This window comes from Lucilia sericata, unplaced genomic scaffold (genome assembly GCF_015586225.1).
Source record: "Lucilia sericata isolate MDLA Ls3-8-SP2 unplaced genomic scaffold, ASM1558622v1 Contig002354F_arrow, whole genome shotgun sequence".
Lineage (NCBI taxonomy): Eukaryota > Metazoa > Arthropoda > Insecta > Diptera > Calliphoridae > Lucilia > Lucilia sericata.
In genome coordinates this window covers 1-18,485 of record NW_023996163.1, presented here as the reverse complement: position 1 = coordinate 18,485, position 18,485 = coordinate 1, and positions in this window count along the sequence as shown.

Here is an 18,485-nt window from a genome sequence, read left to right as displayed (position 1 = left end):
AACTGAACTAGAACTGAACTAGAACTGAACTAGAATACTAGAACTGAACTAGAAACTGAACTAGAACTGAACTAGAACTGAACTAAAACTGAACTAGAACTGAACTAGAACTGAACTAGAACTGAACTAGAACTGAACTAGAACTGAACTAGAACTGAACTAGAACTGAACTAGAACTGAACTAGAACTGAACTAAAACTAGAACTGAACTAGAACTGAACTAGAACTGAACTAGAACTGAACTAAAACTAGAACTGAACTGAACTAGAACTGAACTAGAACTGAACTAGAACTGAACTAGAACTGAACTAGAACTGAACTAGAACTGAACTAGAACTGAACTAGAACTGAACTAGAACTGAACTAGAACTGAACTAGAACTGAACTAGAACTGAACTAGAACTGAACTAGAAACTGAACTAGAACTGAACTAGAACTGAACTAGAACTGAACTAGAACTGAACTAGAACTGAACTAGAACTGAACTAGAACTGAACTAGAACTGAACTAGAACTGAACTAGAACTGAACTAGAACTGAACTAGAACTGAACTAGAACTGAACTAGAACTGAACTAGAACTGAACTAGAACTGAACTAGAACTGAACTAGAACTGAACTAGAACTGAACTAGAACTGAACTAGAATGAAACTGAACTAGAACTGACTAGGAACTGACTAGAACTGAACTAGAACTGAACTAGAACTGCAAACTAGAAAAAGAAAAAACTGAACTAGAACTGAACTAGAACTGAACTAGAACTGAACTAGAACTGAACTAGAACTGAACTAGAACTGAACTAGAACTGAACTAGAACTGAACTAGAACTGAAACTCAGAACTGAATAGAACTGAACTAGAACTGAACTAGACTGACTAATGAACTAGAACTGAACTAGAACTGACTAGAACTGAACTAGAACTGAACTAGAACCTGAACTAGAACTGAACTAGAACTGAACTAGAACTGAACTAGAACTGAACTAAGAACTGAACTAGAACTGAACTAGGAACTGAACTAGAACTGATCTAGAACTGAACTAGAACTGAACTAGAAACTGAACTAGAACTGAACTAGAACTGAACTAGAACGAACTAGAACTGAACTAGAACGAAACTAGAACTGAACTAGAACTGAACTAGAACTGAACTAGAACTGAACTAGAACTGAACTAGAACTGAACTAGAACTGAACTAGAAACTGAACTAGAACTGAACTAGAACTGAACTAGAACTGAACTAGAACTGAACTAGAACTGAATTAGAACTGAACGAGAACGAAATAGAACTGAAATAGAACACAATTGATACTAAAAAGTACCAACAGATGATATTATTGAAAGGAGGGCCCGTTATAGATATATTCAATACTTAATAAAAATTGTGTCATATCGAATACATTATCATTTCCGGAAAAATGTCTATTACAATACCACTACTATACAGCCAGTCTAACCACTCAATTATTGCAATATACCATTTCTTATCTTGGAATTCCTTTTATTCGTCATATTACCCAACAGAAAAAAACACAATATCGGTATTATTTACTTCATGCACTACACGTAACTCAATAAATATAGAACACAACAATAAAATAGAAGAAACAGATAAACGATCGCTTAGCAAAACTACGTATTTAATCAGTCATAAAAATATTTACAAAACCAAAGCAAACAATTAATACTCACATACATACATACAATATATAAATTCCATTAACTAGATAACGAAACTCTAAGGTAAATAACAGGTGTAAATAAAATACAATAAAATGCTTGTTAGTATTTGGAACGAAATTGTTTAAATAATTTTGCGATAATACAATTTACAAATGTTTGTAATAAGTATTTGTAGTTTTATTCTCTCGAAAATTATTGTTGCGTGCTTGTCTTAAATTAATTTTAATTATTTTCAAAAACTCCTACTGCGTCGATGTGTGTGTGTGTGTGGTGGGTGCAGATTTTTTTATGTTTCGTTTCAATTTGATTTCGTGTTTGTTGTGTAAATATTCAATTGTTCAATAGATCGTTCAAATACTGATAAGAAGAGAACTTTTACTAAATTGATTTTTAAGTGCCGCTTTAAAATGAAAACAAGTATCTGCTTATTTATTTATTTAGTACACTTTCACCTAATTAAAATGTAACAAAGTTTGTTTGAATTGTGTTTGTTTCATGTTTCATTGAAATGTTATTGAAAATTAGTAAATATTTGAAAGATAAATAAAACCCTTAATTTATTGGGTCAGTAGTGTAAAGTATTTTGAAATTAACAAAGAAACTTAAATAGAACGATTTACATCATATTTTAACCCAAATTAGTAAATGTAATAAGTAATTGGAACTTGTTATATAAGAAGCTAACAACTACTTTCTATACTCCAAAAATACCTAATTGATAACTGACGAAACTGTCAAATTGTAACCTATATTTATCGCTAATACGATGTTATCTCTGAACCGATCATGAGTTGTGTAGCTGAATGATGATGCTATCAAAAATGGCCGGAATGTGTTACCCCAACAGTATGAATTCTCTTTCTAGAAAGTCCCAAAGGTTTTATTGCCTCCTAACCTTTAATCCGATCATTAGTTATGGATCACAATTTCGTTTTTTCAAATAGGACGATTATGGATCTATGCCGAAACCGAACTCTCATCATTAACTGCTTGCATCTTGAAAAGAAGTTTCTTGAAACTTATTTATGCTTAAAGGAAGATTAAATAGGGGAAGATGATGGATGAGCAAATGATCAAACCTTCAGAACATTTACAGGTATTTATAGGACTTTACAATCTCCCTCTTACTCTCTCTTTCTTTTGCTTAACGGTTCATCAAAAACTCGGAAGTTGAAAATAAACTTTCAGCGTTCCTGGGAGTGTACAGTTGTATTGCGATCTTATTGATAGAAAGCTAAGAATGGTAATCTCTCTCTTGAGGCACATACCACCAGCAATGATGCTGCAACATTATCCGACTAAATGAATCTATTTCCTGTTACATTTAAGTAGTGTGGATGATATTGAAGGAAGATTGATATGTAAAAAATCTGTGAAATTGTGTGAGTTTCCAACGTTACAAAGCCCAAGAAATGGAGAGTGAAGATGCGACTAAACTGTCTGTAACTAGTTGCGCTTCTCTTCTCTTCCAAGAACTTCCATTGTTACGAAACCCAAGAAATAGATCGCGAAATTGAGCTGTCAATTGCCAATCTTCAAAAGTGTAAGCGATATTTTCATAAATCAAAGTGCAGTTTCTTGAAGGTAGAAAGAAATTTCTTCCTACTTCTTAGTGCAGTTAAAAAGGACTCGTAAAAAGATCGCCTGAAAGAGCAGAACTAGAGATTATCTATTGTCTCTGCAAATAGTTGCGCTTTTATTCTCTTTTAAGAAATTCCGTTGTTACGAAACCCAAGAAATAGATGGCGAAATTGAGTCCTTAACAGTCGATCATCAAAAGACAAAAAAAAAAAAGAAGTGAGAGTGAGTAACTAGTTGGGCTTCTCTTCCAATAACTTCATTGTTACAAAACCCAAGAAATGTAGAGTGAAGATGCGACTAAACTCTCTGTAACTAGTTGCGCTTCTCTTCTAAGAACTTCTATTGTTACGAAACCCAAGAAATAGATCGCGAATTTGAGCCATAAACTGTCGATCATCAACAGTGAAAGCGATGTTTTCATAAATCAAAGTGCAGTTTCTTGAAGGTAGAAAGAAATTTCATCCTACTTCTTAGTGGACTAGTAAAAAGATCGCCCGAAAGAGCAGAACTAGATATTATCAATTGTCTTTGCTACTAGTTGCGCTTTTATTCTCTTCCAAGAAACTTCAAGAAATAGATCGCGAAATTAAGTCATCAACAGTCGATCATCAAAAGACAAAGCAATGTTTTCAAATATTAATGTGCGGTTTCTTAAAGTTAGAGGGATATTACTTCCTGCTAGTCGGTTCATCTCACAGTTAAGTGGGATTAGTAAGAGATCGCCTGAAAGAGCACAACTTGTGATTATCCTTCGTTTATTCATCTTGTATTATTGATATTGAACAAAGCTACAGGATCATGAGAGTGGAAGGCTTGAGGTGAAAAGTCTCTGATAAATCCAAGTGAATGAATCAGAAATATGAGTAGTTGGCAGATGGCCATCGAAATTGAAAAGTTTCTTGGAATTGGAAAGAAATACCTTAAAAGTTTTTTTCAGCTAGTCGTCGGTTTTTACTGGAATATGATTGAAAGATCATGTGCAAAGAAGAGGCAAACGATCGCGAGCGAACAGAACAGCGTTAGATGTTTTTGGAATATCTAGTTGTAGTGCGCTATCATCACGGTTCAATGGAGATTGTAAGGTTTTTCCTATAGCGCATCTCACTAGCATTAATTTTGAAAGAATCTTGATCTACTGTGGGGCTTGGGGGTGAAAGTTTTTGCCGTATCTCTCTCTCTCTCTCTTACAAGACTTTCGATTATTACCGAAACGCCGAAACATGGATCGTGAATATAATCGATTGTTTTTAAAAACTCCTTGGAGTTGGAATAAAGTTCCTTGATATCTCTTTGATCGATTGATCGATTTAGCATTTGGTAGTTAAAACACATGGGAGTAGCAAACGATCGCATTCTTTTCTGTGATTTTCATGATTTTATGAAACCAAAGTGCAGTTCCTTGATGTTGAACATTGATATTTCTTGCTGCAGTTATATACATTTTACACCTGGAATATTGTGATGGAAGGACTTGTAACGTTGGAGCTGCTATTGGATATTGCAATCTGCTAGTTGATCAATCTAATATTTGAAAGATAAAACGCAAGGAAATAGCAAACGATTACCGTGATTGCAGAGCTTGTTGAAGGAACTAGCAACGATCGAGAAGCAGCTCTAGGTATTATACTAGTTGTACTGAGATATCAATACTATAGACTACGTGCAAAGATTATTGAACTCTGGAAACAACTTTTTCTCCACACCAATAACAGCAATTGCTCAACTCGTTGCAATTGTGCAAAAAAAAAAACTAAAATCGATCATGTATACTAAATATACATCTGGTAAGACATTGGAGTGATTTTAAATGTGTGTTTTGCGTTGCTGCTCATATTCGTTCATTATATAGAATTGAAATTTTAAAACTAGTTTCTTTTTTTTGCAAAACACAACATTTGACCGTGATTTTTATTTTTGTACGTCTGTCCGCCCGTCTCGCAATCTTAAACGAGTTGTTGTTGTGTGTAGTATGTGTGTCTGTCTTTCTCGGTGTGTGATATACGTTGCAAGATGTTATATATTCTTCAAAGCAATAACAACAAAGTCCATATTAACGCAATTTTAAAGTTATTTCTGTAGTTTTTGCAAATTCTTTATATTACTGCAATTCCACACCCCTTCTCAAGTTCTGTTTATGGTTGTTTATACACGTTCAAGTTGTCGTATTTCCCTCCTTAAGAATTGCAGTAAAATCATTACAAGATCATCTTCTTGTATTATTTTTCTAGCAATAGCAGAGTATCAGGAGTCATATACAATATACTTGAAAGTCTATTTAAATGAAAAAATCTTATGAATGATTTAAGTGAAGGCGTAAATTGTAATGATCGCCATCGTCATCAAAGAATGATCAGGATTTGTTTTTGTTCTGTAACGAAAGCAAAATGTTTATGTGATTAATGATCATTGTAGATCAGTGAAGAGTGAATGATTATGATCATGATGATGGTGGTGGTGGCGTTGGGCATAACGTAGTTGAAATGATTCTTATGTCTGTACTTTAAACACACATATTTACCCTCATCTTTGCTTTTATTCATTGTTGTTGTCTGATGAATCGTAACGAGTTAGTATCCTTCTGTGGTATGAATGACAACTGATTTGCCTCAAACCCTTTTTGGATCACATCTTGTATATAGTGTGAAAACAATTGTTGCTTTGTTTTTTCCCCTTATTATTGTTGTAGTAGGGTACTTTAGAGAAGTTATGGGTTTTCAATTACTTAGAAGTATTTGTTTAGTATTTTTGCAATCTTTGCTTTTGTTTTTTTATAAAATTATTGATGACGCATTTTGATATGGGATACTTATGATAAAGAAAAAAATCAAAATTCTTGGAATACTTTTGATGTCATCGTGAGAGAATCTGTTTTAATATATTTTTTATTATTGTTAGCTCAATAATGTGTTTGAATTTTTTAAATATTTTTTAACGCGTTAACTGACATTCTTGCTTAATTATATGGTGATGATTAATGAGAGGTTGTCAAAGTTTCAAATATCTATGAAATTTCAGGTAAATTTTCATTCAGTGCCAAAGTCTAGAAATTTAGTTCTCAAAGACTTATTCATTAATTTTGACTTGAAAAATAGTACAGGATACTAAATTCTTCCCAACGTAACAGTTTTTGAGACTGTGTAGACTTCACTCTTTACAGAAATACTTACTGATTCGATAGTCTATACTATAGATCACATAAGAGCATATATTGTTTACATTATTGTCTCTTCTATAGATCTTATATAAGCCAATTCTTTAGATCAAACTCTATTCTATTGTCTATGGAATAGATTAGCATCTGGTATATTCTGTAAATCAGAAACATAACAGACAGAAATCTGTTCAATATGTTAGAATATAGTCTCTTCTATAGATCTGACAATAGTTTATTCTATAGGTCAGACAATAATCTGTTTTATAGATCAAACTATAGTATATTCTATAGATCGGACTATAGTCTATTCTACAGATCAGATTATATCCTATTCTAAAGATCAGATAATAGTTTATCCTATAGATTAGACTTTAGACTCTCCTATAGATCAATATATAGTCTATTCTATATATCAGACAATAGTCTATTCTATAGATCAGACAATAGTTCAATTGATCAGACTATAGTGTATTGTAGGATCAGGCAGTAGTCAATACTATAGATCAGACAATAGCGTATTCTATAGATCAATATGTTCTATAGATTAGGCTATAGTATATCCTATAGATCCGACAATAGTCAATTATATATCTATCAATAGTTTATTCTATAGATCAGTCAATATTATAGTGTATTGTAGGATCAGGCAGTAGTCAATACTATAGATCAGACAATAGCATATTCTATAGATCAATATGTTCTATAGATTAGGCTATAGTATATCCTATATATATATTCTATAGATCAGTCAATAGTCTATTCTATAGATCAGACAATAGTATAATCCATAGATCAGACAATGGTCTATTCTATAGATCAGACAATACACTATTGTATAGATCAGACAGTAGTCAATACCATAGATAAGACAATAGCATATTCTATAGATCAATTTGTTCTATAGATCAGGCTATCTGTCCTATATATCAGACTATTGTCAATTCTATATTTAGATCAGCTTCTTGTCTATTCTATATATCAGTCAATAGTTTATTCCACAGATCAGTCAATAGTTTATTCTATAGATCAGACAATAGTCTATTCTATAGATCAGGCAATAGTCAATTCTGTAGGTCAGGCAGTAAGTAGTCAATTCTATACATCAGACAACCTTTTGCCTATTCTATAAATTAGACAATAGTCTATTATATAGATCAGATCAGTCTATTTTATAGATAAGATTAAAATCTATTATAAAGAACAGACAGACTACAGTCTTTTATTAAGATCAGACAATAAAGATTCTATTCTGGACTATAGTGTATTCTAAAGACTCCTAAGTGTCTAAGAGTCGAGATAGTTCACATAAGATCTATTATTTCACTCCAAATATTAAATTATAGTACAAAATTTTAGTTTCTTAAAATGAATTCCATTGTAATTGCAGCGGTCGGTACAAAGAGAATTTCTATACATGTTCACATTCGTTAAAATTAGATATGACACAACTTTTTTTTAAATTCCATTCTATTTATTTTTTTAATTCGTTTTAGTTTTAAATAATTGCTGCTTGCTTTCGGTTTCTGGTAGCTAAGAGAGCCCTTCACTGATTTAAACCATTATGAAATATTGCTGCTATTATAACGCATATAATATTCATTTAAAATATAATAATTTTTTGTAGCTGTTTTTACAATGTAATATAAACAACATCGGCACCATCATAATCTCTTGCAATTACAAAATTGCCATGAAACTTGAATACTTTAAATGCTAATTTAGATTATCAAGTACTCGTATTTTTATATATTTTTTTGATATGTGTTTTGTTTAAATAAAAATATTGTATAATACACGTACATTTAAGTGAGAAGTTTCCAATTACAACTAAAGTATTTAGTATTTTTTTCTCTTTAAAATTGCAGACAGAAAACTAAGTTTTAAATGGAATTGTTGTTGGACGCTTGAAAGATAATTTGTAAAATAACACTTGTTTTTTTATATATATATATATTTCTTATAGTCTTGTAATAATTTCAAACATTTTTTTTATATTCTTCATTAAAATGTAAACAAACTGGTTTAGAAGTTTAAACTTTTAGAAATCGGAGACGTTTCTGTGTAAAAGTTTAACTCTTTTCAACTGTCTACACCACCTCCCTAAACAAATTTCTATAGCTGTTGCTTATCATTATTTGGTGATATCTGATTGCAACGAAAATAAAAAATGACAACCTGTTGTTCTCATTTTGTTTTTGTTTGTTTTCAAACAAATTTAGGTCTTGTTTTATTATTAGTATTTCCTCTTTTCATAAAAATACACATAAATAAATATTGCATTATTTACTTAAAATATGACTATGCTTTTTAACTGGTTATCAAATTGTAAATATTTATTTTATGTTATCAGGTTGTCAGGGTAAAATATTTGGTAATACATTTTCATAATTTATGTTAATAATAATGATGAAACTATACTCTTAATTAGGGGGGAAAATTTATTTAATTGGAATGAAATTGTGTAAAAATCGGAAAGTTTTAAGAGAAATACTAAATTATTCTGCGTGTCTGCAGATCAAACTTTATATGTCATAGTTTATAGTTTATTCTAAAGTTCAGATAGTCTCTTCTATTCAATAGACCAGATTATAGTCTTCCTCTTCTATAGATCAGACTATGGTATTTCTATTCTATAGATCAGTCTCAGTCTATTCTATAGATCAGACTATAGTATATTCTATAGATCAGACTATAGTCTATTTTATAGATCAGACTATAATCTACTCTATAGATCAGACTATAGTCAGACTTAGGCTATTCTATAGATCAGACTCAGTCTGTTCTATAGATCAGACTATAGTTTATTCCATAGATAATATTATAGTCTATTCTATAGATCAGACTATAGTATATTCTATAGATTAGAATTAGGCTATTCTATAGATCAGACTCAGTCTATTCTATAGATCAGCCTCAGTCTGTTCTATAGATCAGACTATAGTCTATACCATAGATAAAATTATAGTATATTCTTTAGATCAGACTATAGGCTATTCCATAGATCAGACTATAGACTATTCCGTAGATAAGATTATAGTCTATTTTATAGATCAGACTTAGGCTATTCTATTCTGTGGACCACACTATAGTCTATTCTATAGATCAGACCATAGTCTATTCTATATATCAGACTATAGTCTATTCTATATATCAGACTATAGTCTACTCTATAGATCAGACTCAGTCTTTTATATAGATCAGACTTAGTCCATTCTATAGATCAGACTATAGTCAGACTTAGGCTATTCTATAGATCAGACTTAGTCTACTCTATAGATCATAGTCTATTCCATAGATCAGACTTAATCTATTCTATAGATCACGGTAAAGTATATTCTTTAGATCAGACTATAGTCTATTCTATAGATCAGACTATAGTCAGACTTAGGCTATTCTATAGATCAGACTCAGTCTTTTCTATAGATCAGACTTAGTCTATTCCATAGATAAGATTTTAGTCTATTCTTTAGATCAGACTATAGTCTATTATATAGATCAGACTATTCTATAGATCAGTCTTTTCTATAGATCAGACTGTAGTCTATTCCATAGATACGATTATAGTCTATTCTTTAGATCAGACTATAGTCTATTGTATAGATCAGACTATAGACTATTCCGTAGATAAGATTATAGTCCATTCTTCAGATCAGATTATAGTGTATTCTATAGATCAGACTTAGTCTATTCTATAGATCAGACTTAGTCTATTCTATAGATCACACCATAGTCTATTCTATAGATCAGACTATAGTCTATTCCATAGATCAGACTATGGTCTATTCCATAGACAATATTGTAGTCTATTCTATAGGTAGGTCTATAGTATATAGTATAGGTCGGACTATAGTATATTGCATAGATCAAATTATAGTCTATTCTAAAGTTCAGAATATAGTGTATTCTATAGATGAGGTTATAGTCTATTCTATTGGACAGTATTAAATCCATTCTGTTGATCTTACTATTATCCATTTTGAAGATCAGAATATAGAATATTCTGTAGATCAGGCTATATATAGTCTATTCTGTAAATGAGATTAAAGTTTGTTCTATCCAATAGTCGATAAACTATTTTATTGATCTGACTATTGTAGTAATCAAACTGTTAAAGACTGTTATTTCACAGACGATAAATCACACGCGTCATAATTTCATATATCAGAATTAACTATTTCTCTTACCCTCTATTAAATATGCCATTTTGTTGTGCCAACTCTCTGGGAGGTATTTAGGAGTGCTATTTAATATTAAAAAAATATTTTACACTCTATTCCTTTGTAAAACCAAAAAAACCGCAAAGATCTTCCATTAAATAAATTTTAAATTCTGTCTAGAACTTTAAAGCTTAATTTTTTTTGTAACGAACGTAGAGTTCTAAATTTGTTTTCAGTTTTGTTTTGGTTGCTCGTTTCTTTATCACGTTCACATCATGAATTAAACATGTTGCTTTTAAAAACAAGAAAAAATTAAAAAAAAGAAACAAAAATTATCTAAATTTATTTAATTAAAAATGATTTCTTTGTGGACTTTATTTTGCTGTTATTTTTTTTTTTGTAGCCGGAAGGCTTGAGGTTTTTGTGTGAAATATTTTTGTGTTTAAAATCTGGTTTAGAAACTCCCGAAACTAAAAATAAATTCACAAAAAAAAAACTTTTCTCTTAAGTTGTTTAAAACATTTTAATAAAGACATTGTTTAGTTTTAATTGTTTTTTTAAAAGAAAAAGTTTTGTTTAATTTTGTTGTCTTAAACAACTTTTAAACCGTTAATAATTATGTAATCTTTATTATTTTTTATAAGTTGGTTAATTATAATTATGTCAGGTTTGTGTTTTTTTACTTTTTTCCGTTTCTTTTTGTTTTTAAATACCTAACTAAATAATAAACATAAATTGTGTTTCCTCCTTAAAATAAAACATAAAGAAATTGTAATTAAAATTTGTTAAATAAGTTTGTTTTTTTTAAGAAAAGAAGAAAGTAATTTTTGTGGGTATAAAGTTTTACTACATAGTTTCTTGAAGAGATTTTAAGACCGATATAGCGTTTATATAATATATACATATATTTTGTTCAAAATCTTCTCAAATAATTCAGATCTAATGTAATGACTATAGTATAGTCTAACTATATAGTCTAGACTATAGTGTAGTCTAAAGTATAGACTACAGTCTAGTTTAGTCTACAGTCTAGTCTATAGTATAGACTATAGTCTAATTTATTGTATAAGCTAAAGTCTTGTCTAGAATATAGACTATAGTCAAGTCTATAGCATAGACTATAGTCTTGTCTATAGTATATACTATATAGTATTGTCTATAGTATATACAATAGTCTTGTCTATAGTATAGACTATAGTCTTGTCTAGAGTATAGACTATAGTCTTGTCTATAGTATAGACTATAGTCTTGTCTATAGTATAGACTATAGTCTTGTCTATAGTATAGACTATAGTCCTGTCTATAGTATAGACTATAGTCTTGTCTATAGTATAGACTATAGACTTGTCTATAGTATAGACTATAGTCTTGTCTATAGTATAGACTATAGTCTTGTCTATAGTATAGACTATAGTCTTGTCGATACTATAGACTATAGTCTTGTCTATAGTATAGACTTTAGTCTTGTCTATAGTATAGACTTTAGTCTTGTCTATAGTATAGACTTCAGTCTTGTCTATAGTATAGACTATAGTCTTGTCTATAGTATAGACTATAGTCTTGTCTATAGTATAGACTATAGTATTGTCTATAGTATAGACTATAGTCTTGTCTATAGTATAGACTATAGTCTTGTCTATAGTATAGACTATAGTCTTGTCTATAGTATAGACTATAGTCTTGTCTGTAGTATAGACTATAGTCTTGTCTATAGTATAGACTATAGTCTTGTCTATAGCATAGATTATAGTCTTGTCTATAGTATAGACTATAGTCTTGTCTATAGTATAGACTATAGTCTTGTTAATAGTATAGACTATAGTCTTGTCTATAGTGTAGACTATAATCTTGTCTATAGTATAGACTATAGTCTTGTCCATAGTATAGACTGTAGTCTTGTCTATAATATAGACTATAGTCTTGTCTATAGTATAGACTATAGTCTTGTCTATAGTATAGACTATAGTCTTGTCTATAGTATAGACTATAGTCTTGTCTATAGTATAGAATATAGTCTTGTCTATAGTATAGACTATAGTCTTGTCTATAGTATAGAATATAGTCTTGTCTATAGTATAGACTATAGTCTTGTCTATAGTATAGACTATAGTCTTGTCTATAGTATTCTTGTCTATGGTATAGTCTATAGTCTTGTCTATAGCATAGATTATAGTCTTGTCTATAGTATAGACTACAGTCTTGTCTATAGTATAGACTATAGTCTTGTCTATAGTATAGACTATAGTCTTGTCTATAGTATAGACTATAGTCTTGTCTATAGTATAGACTATAGTCTTGTCTATAGTACAGACTATAGTCTTGTCTATAGTATAGACTATAGTCTTGTCTATAGTATAGACTATAGTCTTGTCTATAGTATAGACTTTAGTCTTGTCTATAGTATAGACTTTAGTCTTGTCTATAAATAGACTATAGTATAGACTATAGACTTATCTATAGTATGGACTATAGTCTTGTCTATAGTATAGACTATAGTCTTGTCTATAGTATAGACTTTAGTCTTGTCTATAGTATAGACTATAGTCTTGTCTATAGTATAGGCTTTAGTCTTGTCTATAGTATAGACTATAGATTGAACTATAGCATAGTCTATAGGTTTGACTATTCTCTAGTCTAATGTATTGACTATAGTCCACTCCATAGTTAGTCTATAATGTTGACTATAGTCTAGCGGCTAGACTCTAGCCTATAGTTTTTACTATATTCTTGTCTATGGTATAGACTACAGTCTGATTCTATAGTGTCCTGTAATATGAATTATCGTCAGTTAAATAGTGTTGATTATAGTCTGATCTAATCCACCAAACATTAAACCTTTATCTATCTTATTACCCCTTAAATTTTAAACATTCATTTTAATTACCTAAGGGACACTTTGAAATCATTGAATTACTGACTGACACAAACATTTTCTGCTCAATAATTTCTCTCCTACCAAATTTACTAACCCCTAAATGTCTTTCAAATCTCTTGCTCATCTTCCCTAAGCACTTGGCAACAACAAGAAGAATTTCAAAATTGTACATTTTCTTCCTTAAAGTTCTTTTTTACAATTCAGACATTTTGCCATTAGATTAAGTAGTTGTGTCTCTCATCCAGCTTGTTTGTCTGTCTGGCTTAGTGTATCATTCCTCTAAAGAAATTATTTAAATCGTATAAAATACAGTTACATAGTGTTTTTTTTTTTGTTTTTTCAATGTGCAAATGTCAGTCAGTCTTTGCGTCTTGTTTTAGAAGATGCTATTTTAAAATTTGTTGTATTGAAATTGAATTTTCTATGGTTTTTGTTATTTCTGTTGCCAAGTGTTTTGAAGCAGCAGTTGGTTGGTTTGTCATTTTAATGTTCTTAGGAATTTGCATGCTTTTTTATCTCTTTTGTTTTGCTTTGTTTTCTTTACGGTTTTGTTTTGCTTTGTCTTCCTGCATGTTGATGATCAGCATCTTTAACATTCATCCACTATTTTTAGGTGTTTCTTTTAGAAATCTCCATATTTCATAATGACTTTTTGTTTCGTTTTGATTACGTCTCTTTTTTTTTCTTGCTTTGTTTTGTTCTTTCTTTTCTTTGTTGAAAATATTGAAGTGTCTTTTAATAAGGTGAAAAAATTGCAATTGTAACGGCGGATTTTAAACCACAATAGAACTTAAAAGGGGGATTTGTTATTTTGATCAATATTTAAGGATCTGCTACAATAATCCACTCAGAACAGACCAGGATAAGCAAAACGTGAAACTATAGAAATGTCGAGCGACCTGTAGAATAAATAGACTATAGTCGAGAGTATATAGAGTAATCTTTAGTTAAGATACTATAGAAGAGTATATAGCCGAAAGACTATAGAATAGACTGTAGTCCAGGAACTATAAAACTGCCTACAGTCCAAGGACTATTGAACAATATTCTGTATAAGGACAATCTAAAGTCCAGGAACTAAAGAACAGTCTATAGCCTAAGGAGTACAGAACAGAACTATCTATAGTCCAAGGACTATAAAACTGTTTATAGTTCAAGGACTATAAAACTGGCCTATAGTCCAAGGACCACAGAACAGTCTACTGTCCAGGGACAATAGAAGAGTCTATAGTCAAGGCACTATAGAGCAGTCGATTGTCCTACGACTATAGAACATTCTACAGTCCTGGGACTATAGAAAAGTTTATAGTCCAGGATTATAGAACCAGGGACTAAAATACAGTCTATAAAGGATTATAGAACAATCTATAGTCGAGGTGCTACAGTATAGCCTATGGTCCAAGGACTATGGAACAATCTATAGATTAGAGATCAAAAACTACAGAAATGTCTGTAGCCCCAGGACAAGGAACAGTCTATAGTAAATAGACTATTAAATAGTCTATATTGACTATAGTATAGACCATATATAGAATACTGATCCCTGACTAGCACTGCAGATTATAAAAAATACTAATATCTCCATAACTAAGACAACTTTCCAATAAGTTTTAATATCTCATTATGTCAAACGCTTGTCGCCTTAATTGCAATTTAACATGTCTTTCTCAACTAATCTGCATAATTTCTATCTGTTGCATAAATGGATCTTGTGGTACGTTTATGGTTGTTGCTGTTGTTGTCGTCAGATAAATATTTTTCTTCATTAAATTGCATTTAAGCTCATTATTAATCTAGTCGACAAACCGACAGCTGATTATGCATTTCTTTCCAACACGTCCCATAAAGTCGTTACAATTAGTTTTGTTGCATCTTTTGGTTGTCGGTTTGCTAGCAAAACCCTCTTTCCCTCCTCCGAACAAATCAGTTGGCTGATTTCCAAAAACCAAGAAAACTCACAGTTAAAGCAGCAATAACTCCATGCAAGAAGTGCAAGAAAACATCTGGTTTCTTGATCTGTTTCTTTGTTTTCGCTTGAGTGTTTGTGTGTTTTAACGGTGCGAGTTGGGTGTACTACTCAAAATTGTTGCATAATTTTTGTTAGATTTTAAATAATGTTACGGTTTAGGATTTTCACTTTTTTTAGTTTTTTATCTCTTCTAAACAAAAGCGTAAATTATAATATACTCTTAGCATAACTAAAAGAACACTCCAGTAATTATGTTTTAAAAGATTGCTATTTTAGCATCTGCATACGCATTGGTTGCAGCTGAAGTATATATAACAGCTAAATATATTTAAATGAATTCATTATGCCGGTAATTATGACAATGACGACATTTTTAAGTTGATATAAGTACTGTAGGTGTTGGTTGGTTCCTGAATTTTTGTGATTTTTTATTATCGTAATTTTTGTTTATTAAACCTTACGATTTTTAATGAGTTATGGAAATTTTTAATTAAACTTGAAATATTTATTAAAATAATTATGCAGCAAAATGCTACCCACATGAATTTAACTGAAATTTTTTATAATACAAGGGAAATTAAGAAAACATACATAAAGCCATAGCAAATGACATACTACGAGAAACTACAGAAGAGTCCGTAGTTGAGGGATTATGTAGTAGTCCAGACTATAGAGTAGTCTATAGTCCAAACTATAGAGACTTTAGAGTAGTCTATGGTCCAGACTATAGAGTAGTCTATAGTCCAGACTATAGAGTACTATAGCAGAGTAGTCTATAGTCCAGACTTAGAGTAGTCTATAGCCCAGACTATAGAGTAGTCTATAGTCCAGGCTATAAAGAAGTCTATAGCCCAGGCTATAAAGTAGTCTATAGTCCAGACTATAGAGTAGTCTATAGTCCAGATATAGTGTAGTCTATAGTCCAGACTATAGAGTAGTCTATAGTCCAGACTTAGAGTATAGTCCAGACTATAGAGTAGTCTATAGTCCAGACTATAGAGTAGTCTATAGTCCAGACTATAGAGTAGTCTAGTCCAGACTATAGAGTAGTCTATAGTCCAGACTATAGAGTAGTCTATAGTCCAGACTATAGAGTAGTCTATAGTCCAGACTATAGAGTCTATAGTCCAGACTATAGAGTAGTCTATAGTCCAGACTATAGAGTAGTCTATAGTCCAGACTATAGAGTAGTCTATAGTCCAGACTATAGAGTAGTCTATAGTCCAGACTATAGAGTAGTCTATAGTCCAGACTATAGAGTAGTCTATAGTCCAGACTATAGAGTAGTCTATAGTCCAGACTATAGAGTAGTCTATAGTCCAGACTATAGAGTAGTCTATAGTCCAGACTATAGAGTAGTCTATAGTCCAGACTATAGAGTAGTCTATAGTCCAGACTATAGAGTAGTCTATAGTCCAGACTATAGAGTAGTCTATAGTCCAGACTATAGAGTAGTCTATAGTCCAGACTATAGAGTAGTCTATAGTCCAGACTATAGAGTAGTCATAGTCCAGACTATAGAGTAGTCTATAGTCCAGACTATAGAGTAGTCTATAGTCCAGACTATAGAGTAGTCTATAGTCCAGACTATAGAGTAGTCTATAGTCCAGACTATAGAGTAGTCTATAGTCCAGACTATAGAGTAGTCTATAGTCCAGACTATAGAGTAGTCTATAGTCCAGACTATAGAGTAGTCTATAGTCCAGACTATAGAGTAGTCTATAGTCCAGACTATAGAGTAGTATATAGTCCAGACTATAGAGTAGTCTATAGTCCAGACTATAGAGTAGTCTATAGTCCAGACTATAGAGTAGTCTATAGTCCAGACTATAGAGTAGTCTATAGTCCAGACTATAGAGTAGTCTATAGTCCAGACTATAGAGTAGTCTATAGTCCAGACTATAGAGTAGTCTATAGTCCAGACTATAGAGTAGTCTATAGTCCAGCCTATAGAGTAGTCTATAGTCCAGACTATAGAGTAGTCTATAGTCCAGACTATATAGTAGTCTATAGACCAATTGGTTCAACATTATTTATCTTAATATATCAAACAATTTTAAATCTGTTAGATTAGTTTAAGCTGTACTTAAAATAAAATCCTTAAAGATCTTCTCAATTTTAGATTTTTTAACAATGAAAATACATTTTGAAATATTTTAGATATATCTCAAAGAATGTTAAACTTCAATCATGATTTTCATTAAGATTTATAATATTATACACGAAAAATTACCCTGCCTTCAAATACTAACCCCGAAAACAGGTAGAATTTTAGTTTCATTGAAAGAACATCGAACTCCTGTATGTATATTTCTAAATCTCCTCTTAGCCATCAGGTAAATTTAATAAAATTCTGTTACATGTAATTATGTACATATTTTGTAGAGTTAAAGAAATGTATAGTGGACAAAACAAATTCTTTTAAGCCTGGCTGTTAGACATAATTGTCTAACAATGTAGAGTTTTGTTTCTATTCTCGTATGCACTCAACCATGGTAATTTAGAGGACAATAATAGTTTTTTGGTTTACAAAAGTATAATAGTATTTCTATCTAGTAAAAAGTACAGTTTTTATTGAAAATTGTTTGAATAATATAAAAATATTTAGAAAACTTTTTTATGAGTTATGGCGATAAAACCCTTTCTTTGGAAAAACATTTTATTATAGGCTTAATAAATGAATATTTAAAATTAGTTTTCTCTTTTTCTGAGTTTTAGTTTGTTTTTTTTTTTTTTATAAAAAACACAACTTTCCCACATTAGTATGCATTTATTTATTTACATTTACTAGATTTTTTTCTAATGTTGTTAGTAAAGTTGTTAGACAGTATGGTAGTTTAGCAAAGTTATTTAACCCTTTAAGTGGCACCCTAAAGGGTGGGAAATAATCAAAATGTTGTGGGTAATTAGCTAATCCGAATTCGATTTGGCCGAAACAAATAGGTAATAGTTTATAGTCGAGACTATAGAATAGTCTATACTCGATATGGGAAAAGTCTATAGTCGACACTATGGAAAAGTCTGTAATCGATAGGATGGAATCGTCTTTAGCCGAGACCATGAAATACT